A 10,465-nucleotide genomic window follows, 5' to 3' on the forward strand; every position below is an offset into this window, starting at 1 on the left:
ACAACATACTCCCATTCTCACAGTCTCTGGGGAAGTCTTGTGTTTTCTGTTGACTCAGTACACCCTGGGCAGGGGCTCTCCTGGGAACACCTCTACGGGATCTCCGGACAGGACAGCGGTTTCCAGAGTAGCTGGCAAAAGCAACTCCAGGATTCATTCATTCACTTCTTGCCAGGAAGTTCCACCAGCCATAGCTTTGCTGCCATCTGGTCTCTGAGGATGAGGCTCTGGGGTGGGGGTGGGGGGGGTGGGTTGCTGGCACTTGCAGTCAGTCTTTCCAACTGTCATCCCTCCCGGGGATGTGGGACTCAGTCCGTTCTTCCTGTGTCCCATCAACTCCTTTGCAGGGCTGAACCTCCACGGAATGGCCAATCGAGTTAATCTTTCCTTCTTCCAGACACATGTTCCTAGCTAGGGCAAGACCCTGGAGGAAGTTGCCAACCTGTTTGGAATTCTGCTGACATTTCAACACCCTGTGGTCACATCCCATCTCCTGGACCTGCAGCATTCCCGAAGGGCCTGTGCCCAAGCAGATCCTGGATGGCATCAGTTGTAGAGAGAGCCCCCAGGCTCCACGTCCTCACCCATACTCCTCTCCCCTCCTCAGCAGAAAGAGCTAACAGAAACACTGGTCCATAGGGGTTGGAGGGAGGAGCTGGCACACTAGAGACTGAAGAAAAGCTGGCCTGCTTCCACCGTGGGAAGAGAGGCAGGCACGCACAGTGCAGATTGGTGGGTGGGGCAGCAAGCATTCGCTGAGTAGCTGCTCTGGGAAGAGGGAACACTCTGGCAAAGGCAAGGCTAAAGGAACGTGCTGTCACTCAAATGCATTTGGCCTTGGCTCCCCAGGAATCGGAGTCCAGTGAGTCCAGGAGAGTCCAGGCTAATCAGACCCAGAATCCTTCTACTCCCTCATGGGAAACAAGGCCCTGCACCCAGAGAGAGAGAAAACACATTTGCCGCGGAGAGATTCATGAAATAGGTTGACATTGGAAAACAAGGTCACAGCAAGATCACTCCCTGAGGCCAACACTGGTTTTCTTAACAAATGATGTGTTGCGTCAGGAACCTCGTCACACTGACACCTTCCTTACCCCATCTCTCAATGGCTTGATTCTGAGGCTAATGTTAATATGCCTCATACCTGTCCCATACACTCTGCCCTTCCACAAGAGACCAAGATGAAAGAACCAGTACCCTCAAGCCCTCACAGAGCCGGGACACTGGCACCAAGACTCCTAGAAAGAGATCTAAAAGCCTAGAAATGAAGTTTGAAATAAAATCATAAAAATAAATATTCCTGAAGACTTAATAATAAAATCTGCCTTAGCTTGGGATTGGGTAAAGACCTCGGGCAAGGTTAATGAAGACAGCCAGGGTGTGTTGCTCTGACAGAGCCCCAGGGAAGTCCCCTATTACAACCTGAGACCCAGACTCCTTCCATCTTGTTGCTCTGCCGTCTTCACGGCACCCTCTTCATGCCCACTTATTTCTTCTCTCCTGCTCCAGAATTTGAAGTCAGCCCTTCTTTTAACATACTGCAGGTGAGCTACAATGGGCAGAGTCCTTAGCCTGCTCCCCACCACCACAGAGAGGTCATCCTGCCAAGCTCCGTCCAGATTCTGCCTGTCTAACCTCTCCTGCTCTGGGCTCTGCTTACGACCACACTCAGGCGCATGACTGGTTCTTGACCTCTCTTTGCTGCTTCTATTGGAGCCAAATGGTTGTGGCATCTCTGTTAGGAGGGCCTCTTGCTCTAAGAGGATGAAAGAGCAGAAGGAGCCACTTCCCCAGGGAAGGGTTAACCCACTCTGTGTGAGGCTGGCCCTGTGACCCTCTGAGCATGGCATGAGACTGCGTGACCATAAGCCAAGCTGTGCTAGGCTGCTCATAAAAGCCTAAGCTCACTGTGTTGCCAGCCAGTAATTAGTTTCTTTCCCTTTAATTGATCAATCATTGAGTGACAGTCAGTGTCTGCCCCTCTGTGCCTCGCTACCAAGATGATTAAATCCCAACTCAAAGTGCAGAAGCCCAGCGTCTTCCCTGCATTTCCCCGGAAAACGCTTCTAGAGTATGGCGATCTCGTGTAGCCCCCACCCATTCCTATCCCAACCCCAGACTGCAGGATCCCTGAGTAGGACCCCACTGAAGGCTGCAGCGTTGGACAGCAGCCTCTGGCCCTGCTTGACCCTGGGAGCCTCATCCTCAAACCCTTGCTGCTGTGGCTCCTAATGACACATGATGACGGGATACCACCTGCCTATGGCACCTAACAGACAGCCAATGACAAGAAATGAACGACCAGCCTCTGAAAAGCCTAGCGCAGAGCCCCCACAGGGCACACGCAGAAACGTGTGATTTCTCGCTCACTTATCAGCTGAAGAGATGATTTGGGGAATTGCAGCCTGTTAATCTCTCTTGCCCACAGGTTCCTTGAAAGGTACCTCCCTCTGAGAAGTGTAGCGCTGTCCCCTTCACCCACAGCCCTCCCACCAGGAGCCTCTGAAGCGGGTTTTGCAGAGTCCGCTCATAGGAGGAAGAGAAGGCCCCCATAGGGAGGTGGCAGACGGTTTTCCTCCCGGTTTACAGGGTCTGAGGTTTGCTGTAGGTAGCAGCCTTGCACGCCCACACACTGCTGATGGGTGCTGAGATGAAGAAGTTTGGAGAAGTAACGCTGTTAAAATGAGAAAGGCTGGGAAAGAGCCTCCCCTGTGATGGTCCTGAGGGGAGCTGAGGCGTCTCCTCTGAGAGCCCTGTCAGGACCAAATCCAGCAGGAGCTTTCCAAAGACCAGCCCCTGAACATCACACTCACCCTGGGGAGACCTCGGGATGACTCTGGAGGGCACTAAGGCCAGGAGCAGGAAGTGAAGTGGGGACTGGAGGGAAATGGGCAGCCCTGCCTGCTTCATTCACTCCTGGAACCTTTGAGCCCTTCCTAACCCTGAACCCAAGTCAGGACAATGGAATGCGGGGAGGGCTTCTGGTACAAGTACAAGAGGGAACCTCTTCACTGAGATGGTTTGCACCATCCTCCCTGCTCTACTGGAGTCGAGAAGCTGGGGAAAGACTGCAGACTCAGCTGAGGCCACACTCCTCCGCCGAGGTTTGGTTTTCCTCATCCATAGCGTGGCCATCAGGTAAGCAATGGCAGGGCAGTCAAGAGAGGACACAGCCCGGGGCGCAGGGACACTGTGGGTGCTGTGGGTACCACTCAACAGCTGCATCTGAAGCACCCAAGGAAGGAGGCTGCTACGTGGGGAATGGTAGCCCCCCCCCAAAGACATGTTCATGTCCTAACCCAGTACCTAAGGGTGAGCTTCTCTTGCAGCTGTGACTGAGACCCTGTGATGAAGTCATCAGGTTTACAGGGGACCCTCATCCAAGGGCAATCACTCTTACAAAAGAACCAGAGATGAGAGACCTGCAGATGCTAGCCACGCAGAGGGAAGGCCAGGAGACAAGAATCACATGATAACATCCTAGGAGCCACCAGGAACTGGGGAAGGAGGGAAGTCTTGTCCCTAATGGCATGTAAAGTCTTATCTTAATCATTGTATTTTTCTAAGTTTTATGATGTTTTGACCCCTTAATAATCGTGCTAATCAGAGAAAGATTGCAGTCCACCCCTCCCACAGCACTTGGTTGACAGGAAGCTTCTTTCATACCCAACCCAGCCTGTTTCTGCTCCCTCCCAGTTCTTTAACTAACCGTGACCGACCAGGGCCACTTCCCCTGCTCCAAATCCTTCCTAAAGAACCCCCCCTCCCAGCTCAACCCCTGAGTGAGTCACCTCCACTGTCACTCGGCTTGGCTTTCTGAAGCCCCTCTAGGCGCTAGTCTCTACCTGAGCATGTCTCCTTTCTGGTCTCACTGCTGCCTGGATAACCCTGTGGTGTGACTGCCCCACTCAGAACAGCTCTTCTGGGTTGTTCGCATATGAACAACCAGACTCCACCTGAGGCCCCTCAATGGGGGCCATGCACTGGTGAGGATACCTGGCTGGGTCAAGAGGATCGGCTACGCACCTGAAGTGTGTGATTCAGGCCAGCCCGTGCTAGGAGTTGACTGACTCTGACAGAGGAGACAGCCTATTCTCCTCCAGGGCCCATCCTCATCCCTGTCCTTGGCCAGGTTCCTAGTAGAGCCCTTTCTGCTCTACCTGTCCCACGCGGGGTATCCTGATGTCTACCCACCTCATGGCCAGCAGGAAGACAAGTTTCCAAAGATCAAATGGCATTTCAAGTACCTGTGTGGTTCAGAACAGCGATACACTAGGTGTTTGAGTTCAAGAATAGTGTCAACAAAGCACTATTATTTTATTTAATAATAATAAAATTATTTTTATTATTAAAATAAGCAAAGCCTGAGGCCTCAAGTCAGCTCAAGCAAACACAAATACAGCGAGAGGATCCGCGGTCATTTGTTTTCACATCATGGGTCACTTGAAAAGAGCCAGGCCTTTGTCTTTCTGACAGAGGTGATGTGGGCATGTTAGAGCATTTTGAAATTGTTTTGGCTTTTGAGTCTATTTACCCACCATAGTTTACGCAATTCTTTAGAAGAACCCTTTGGGCTTTGTCCCATTTACAGTTTACAGCACGTTTACAGCTCCATTCGCCCCCTACCCCGACAGAAAAGATTCTCATGAGACACAACGGACAGACAGGAAGAGAGCAAGCATTCCCATCCTGCCCACTGGAGAGTCTCTGGGGGTCCATCTTCTCTTCCCACCCCTGCCTGTCAGGGATAGCCTGAGCAAGCTCACCAGAGCCTAAGGGCCATCAACCTATGGAATTTTCATGCTTTGAAAATATAGTATCGCCGGGTGGTGATGGTGCATGCCTTTAACTCCAGCACTCAGGAGGCAGAGGCAGGCAGATCCCTTTGAGTTCGAGGCCAGCCTGGCCTACAAGAACTAGTTCCAGGACAGGCCCCAAAGCTACAAAGAAACCCTCTAGAAAAACCATATATATATATTATCAAGGGCTCAGTGGTTAGGGACACTGACTACTCTTCCAAAGTGCCTGGGTTCAATTCCCAGCACCCACATGGTGGTGGCTTACAGCTGTCTGTAACTATAATCCTAGGAGACCTGACACCCTCACACAGATATACATGCAGGCAAAACACCAGTGCTCATAAAATAGAAATGAATATTTTTTTAAAAAAGAAAATATTGTATCTTACAGAGGTGAGGATGGCAATACAGTGGTGGCAATAGTGTCAGTCACCTGGGGACCTCCTGTACCCTTCACTGTTGACACAGGAATACCAGGATATCTTTGAGAAGGACAAAACCTTTCTCAGCTCTGGTTGTGCATAGAGCAAGAGGCTAGGGCCCCGGAAACTCAACAGCCCCTATAGCTACTCCAAGCCAGTGACTTTCAGGTTTTTGCCTCTCAGATTCAAAGGAGGAAATTCACAGACCTCAGAGGGTGAGTCTTAGAGAGAAGCTTATTATAGATTCATAGGTAGAAGCTAGGAGAAAGGGAGGGAGGGAGAGAGAGAGAGAGGGAGAGAGAAGAGAGGAGGAGGGAGAAAGGAAAGGAGACAGGCCAGCTTCTATACAGCTGTAGGGGGTCCAAAGAAACAGGTACCCTGTAATTGTCATCCTGGTGACTTTTTTTAACTATTGATGTCAGGAGCCAGGGCGTGGTGGCACACACCTTCAATCCCAGCACTCGGGAGACAGATTCCCGCATTTTGTGAGTTCAAGGCCGGTCTGGTCCACAGAGGGAGTTCCAGGACAGCCAGTCATACACAGAGAAACCCTGTCTGGGGGTGGGGGTGGGAGTTGATGCCAGAACCAGAGTTGGGCAGGGGGTGTCACCGAGGCTCTAGGCAGAGGTGCCTATTTAGGAGATTACAGGAAACAGGACTCAGAATGCCCTCCTGACATCCCCAGCAAAGACATTCTCAAAACTGCTGCTTGGGGGCCCTGCCCTCCCTCACCAGCTTGTCCTCCCTTCTCATCACTTCCATGATGCTTACCCTTTGGTCCTCATAGCCCTCAAGGAGAGGACACTCCCATCCCGTCTTCCATGGGAAGAAGCCAAGGTGCCCTTGACAATGTCAGTCTCAGTGACATGGGGTCAGGGCTCCAATGGGCAGTAGTGAGAAACTGACTTCATTCTGGACCTGAGAGTTACTGGTATAAAACCATGCATCCCGGCAGACCATGTGGGAGACCCAAGGGACAGCTGAAACAGCCTGAAAGGACCCAGGTGTCTCTGGCTGAGGCACTGGGGTCAAGACTTTGATTTGGGGTTGCCTTGTCAGAGAAGGATGCTGCTGGCTCACCAGTACCTGGTCCCTCGGGTCTTCCCAAAAGAATGCTGTCGGTGATCTCTGTGGGTCCAGAACACAGTGCAGTTCCTCGCAGAGACCACAGTGACCTACGGCACATATGCAGTGAGCCTCACCCATGTCTGTCCTGGGAGGTGACAGCCATGTGGCATTAGACACAGGATCCAGAAGGATCTGAAATCCAGCCTCTGCCACCCAGCTCTTCTCAACCCTTTCCTACAACACTGCAATTTAGGAAAGCCGTCTGCCGGAAGCGAGTGATGGCCAGACAGAGCAGTCCATGTCAGCAGCAGGGGGGGACGGCATGCTTGACGGGGCTGCAGCCCAGCCTCAGTCATGTGACAACTCCAGCAACAGGCTGCTGCTTCCAGAAAGATGACAAGCAGACTCTGGAGGCCAGAGTGGTCTTGGAACTCCACCCACTCACAGGACTCAGGTTGTTGGCTGAAGAGAGAACAGAGCAGGCTGTCTAAGCCAGGTTCACAGGTTCCAGCTTTTAGTCCCTGCCTCCCCACCCCCAACCCAGCCATCACTTGCTTTCTTAGCCAGAATGTCTACACTCCCTAAAGCAACCTAGTCCACATAGCAACCCCTTATACAGCGAGACTTTGTGTGCTGATTTCCCTGCAGCCTGTCACAAGGTCTACCAGTTTCACTGTGACCAGGTCCCTGGCCCTGCTATAAGTATGGATGCAGTAAACACTTATTTCCCCCCAGAAAGCTTTGCTCAAGGGGGAATAACAAAAATGCCTGCTTGTACAAATTCACCAGTGAGAGCGAAAGAGGCACTCAGAAAACAGAGCTGGCTTTTGACGAATGGGGTCAACTTGACATGATTTATAATAACCTAGGAGCCAAGTCTTGGCGCACATCTGTGAGGCTGTTTTTATATTGCATTAGCTGAGGTGGGATGACACCCTACACATGGGTGGCACCTCCCGTGCGCTGGGATCCTGGACTGCAGATAAAGGAGACGTCTCTCTTTGCTTCCTGATGGGATGAAATCGACCAGGTACCTCGTAGTACTGCCGCCATCCCGTCCCTGTCATAATGGACTACATCATCAAAATCTGAGCCAAAATAAACCCCTTCTTCCTTAGTTACTTTTATCAAGTGTAAGCAATAAGAAAAGTAATCAGTTAACAAGATAGGAGTCTGTGCCTTCCAGAGTCAGCCATCTGCTCAAGATAGAGGCCTTCCCAGCTCTGGGCCTCAGCCCTCGCCTGTGTAGTGGTGACCAAAGCCCTGGGAAGGGAAACATGGGCAGTCACTCACACAACACTTCAGCTATTCAGGAGTGGCCCCAGCCCCAATCCACTCGAGCGGATCCAGCATGCCTCAGGAGTGTACCACAAACACAGTAAAGGGGTCATGTGTCCCACAGCCTCCACGGCTCCCTGACAGTCCAGCTCGCAGGCTAAGATTCCATGTGACTCTATGAGGACAAAGGGCCATGGTGGGCTGGATTTTGAGAGCAGGCCTGAGGTGGTATGGCTGGGCACTGTCCCCCAACACTAAAATATGGCTTTCCATACCATACTTTTCCACCGTGACTTTCTGTTGCTATAGATCCAGAAAGCACCCATGGTGAGGAGAAGAAGGACCTTTTTAAAAGAAAGTCAAGCAGGTTTAACCAAATCCATGGTACCTTCCCCCATACAGGAAGCCCTAGGAAAGCTTAGGTAACCTTATTCAAGTGTGCGCTTCAGTATGTGCTAGCGGTGACTATTTGCACATGAACCAATGGGAAAGCTCGGCTCTCCAGAGACAGAAATCCAATCACCTTCCAGAGCTCAGGAGGACAGCATGCTCTCCACCCACAGATAAAGCGCCCCTGACCTAGCGTTAAGGTTTTAAGAAGTTAAAATTAAACATTTACTTTTCAATCACACATACAAAAGAGCACCCCCAGACTTTATACACCCAGCCCTGCCCTTGGCTGGCCCCTTGTTTGGTCTCTGGGGTGGGTAGGAGACACTGAGAAACCCCACAGCAGCCTTGCTCCTTTGGCTTGGCCCTCTCCCACAAGGTTTGATCAAATATCTTCCTTGCCTGGGCGAGGATGCAATTTTCTCTACACAAGGAACGTTTCTCATTGTATGTTCTCCTGAGCACAACTGGCTTCACCCTGTGGTATAATAGCCCTCTTTTCTCGTTCTCTTTTTATTTTCTTTTTATAGTGAAAATTGTTTTCTTGCAGTGCAGGGACACCAGGAACCAGCTGAATGAATAGCAGATTTCCCTCCCTCCAGTGAACAACGGGGACAGTATTGTACCCAGACAAACAGAGTTGAGAACTTGGGTCCTGGGGAGGAAATCCTCGCCTGGGAGAAATCTTAACAGCAAAGAGGTTAGCATTGATCATAAGTTGCCGGGGGCCTCTCTGTGTGACTTTCTCTGTAAATGAAAGCCTGTATTGACTTTCATTTTGTTCTTATGACAACCGTCACTGCCGAGCATTCAGCTTCCCCTTCTCACTGAATTGTTCCTTTCCAATAACTGGGCTGCATTGATCTATTTCCTGCTTGGACCAGAGCTTCTCCTTCCTGGTTGGACCAGAGCTGTCCTCTGCACCCCTAGCCAAGTGACAAGTACCAAGAGCTGGCTTATTTCTATTCCTGTGAACTCAAAGCCAGTAAGCTTCTTTGGGACTGTCAAGTCACCCCTAAAAAGGCAGAACTAGCCAAGAGCAACTCCTTAGGTGTCCCAGACATGACTAGCCGAGCTTGTCCCTTTGGGCCAAGCTTCAGAGACAGCCATGAACATCCGGTATCTGTGCTAGACTCCGGAACAGGAGAGTGAGACACCACGAGCAGCTTCAGCCAGCAGAGGACGGGGTGACCTGCAGCGTGGCCTACCAAGGAGACCTGTGATGGGAAAAACACACAAACAGACCACCTGCACCAGCTCTGGGGCCAGGGAGGCTGGGACAGCTGTGGGAAGCAAGACGACAGAGAAAGCCCTGGTAGCAGAGAGAAACTGAGGTCCTGGGGGTCAGAACGGGAGGAATGACGGCTTGTCAAGATCAAGGCTTTGTCTTGAGGATGTCCAAAGCCTTCTCGTGCTCTTTCACAAGAGTTCACCCTCTTCTCAAGGGTAGAGATGTACGTATAAGGACCAGGCTGGAAGCTAGCACTGGGCAGTGCTGACCCTCACTACCAGAGCCATAGAAAGCCCTGCAAGAGCATCAAGTTGAAATGGAAAAGAGGGACCGGGAGTAGGAGCATGTTGTGGGACAGTTAGAGAAAAATAATTGCTGGGGAAGCCAGGGACACTCATCCTGGAGTTACCCAAGTCAACACCTCTTGGCATCGGTCAGTGAAGAATTGATCGGTAAAATAATAGACCTGTCAAGAGGTGGGGAATAGAAAAGAAATTTATTGCCATTGTTGCTGGGGTGGGGGGGGCATGAAAGAAAGGAATTTATTATTGTTGGGCCACACACGCCGCAGTATGAGTGTAGAGGTCAGAGAGCAAGCCTGGAGCTGGTTCTGTCCTTCCCACTTTCTAATGTTCGTGAGAGTATGGCAGAGCTCTGAGACAAGCTATTCCCTAGAGGACCTGAGGTGAAATAGCATTGCAACAGGAACTTCGGCAGAAGCAACAGGCCTGGGAGAGGCGGGGATGGGGGCATGCCCACTCTCCACTAGAGAAGTGGCTAGCTTTCATACAGGTGCAGGTCCGTCTGGCCACACGGACCAGGGGTTTGTAGTAACAAGGACTGAGCTGTTGTGAGGCTTCTCTGTCTATGAACTGGGAACAAAGAGACAAGTTATCTTTTGGGGACAGAGATACCCATGTAGCCAACATGGGCATCGAGTTAAGCCCACAGCTCCAGTGTCCTGGGGCACAGGCTCCTATCTGCAGAGCTAATGTCTCAGTTCTGAGAGGTGATACCTACAAACCACACACATCAAAGAGCACCAGGAGCAGAGAGCAGAAAACAAAACAAAAAACCCACTGATTTGAAAAGATGCTGGTGCCCAATTCCCAAAGATGAGTAGAAAAGCCAGTATTGTGAATCCGTGCCCATGCATCTTAACCAGAGGGAGACTAAAGCACATAGGCACAGAGGGAAATGATGTTCCATTATATAAGCGTATAGTCCCCAGAGAATAAAAAAAAATGATAAGTCAACAACAGAAAAACAGAGGGAAG

The sequence above is a fragment of the Myodes glareolus genome, chromosome 18, assembly GCF_982192425.1.
Source record: "Myodes glareolus chromosome 18, mMyoGla1.1, whole genome shotgun sequence".
Taxonomy (NCBI): domain Eukaryota; kingdom Metazoa; phylum Chordata; class Mammalia; order Rodentia; family Cricetidae; genus Myodes; species Myodes glareolus.